Source organism: Priapulus caudatus, unplaced genomic scaffold (assembly GCF_000485595.1).
Source record: "Priapulus caudatus unplaced genomic scaffold, Priapulus_caudatus-5.0.1 Scaffold116, whole genome shotgun sequence".
NCBI lineage: Eukaryota > Metazoa > Priapulida > Priapulimorpha > Priapulimorphida > Priapulidae > Priapulus > Priapulus caudatus.
This window is the reverse complement of record NW_014577177.1, coordinates 270,414-271,009: the sequence shown is the minus strand read 5'-3', so window position 1 is coordinate 271,009 and position 596 is coordinate 270,414. Positions and strand designations below refer to the sequence as shown.

At 32.0% G+C, this 596-nt stretch overlaps 1 protein-coding gene across 2 annotated transcripts in view; it reads left to right on the top strand.

The window, feature by feature from the left end:
- The window catches only part of LOC106805528 (sphingolipid 10-desaturase-like), a 41,843-nt gene that overhangs the window by 484 nt on the left and 40,763 nt on the right, over positions 1-596 (top strand). The window lies entirely within an intron of this gene.

The following is a 596-nucleotide window of genomic DNA, read 5'->3' as shown; positions in this document are numbered from 1 at the left end:
ATATTGATATATGTTAGAAAGTTATCCCATTAGAAAGTTTCCTAAGATAGCTAACGAATATAGAGTTCAGGTTTAATTTACTGTGTATACGCAAAAGTATTAAATGTATACTGTTACGCAATACATGTTAGAAAATATATATTTGAAAGAAATGCATAGAATGGCAATACATTAAGTATGATTTAGTAATTTGATATTGATATTGATTTGTACATAACGGTCTTTAATCTTATATTTGCAATGAGTGTGGTCTATCATGGTCGTAGGCTGGCAGGCAGCAAGCTGTCCCCTTGAATTCCAGAGAAAATCCCCTGATAAAATTAGAAAACCCTTAAATAAATTGAAGTTTAATAAAAGAATATTATTTCATCAACCTTATACCATACGTGTGGCTTATTTATTGAAGCCATTCTTTAAGATTAGTCTTACCTCACCATAAATCAGTTGAGTCAGAAAATTTTCTCCACCAACCTTCTAGGAATATACTTGGGGTACTGCCCTGCCTACATTGGCGCAAGAGTTTTTGCTAGAACCAAATGCAATGCACACCACATCAATTTATTCGTGTATGATTGTAATGATACATATATATGTAT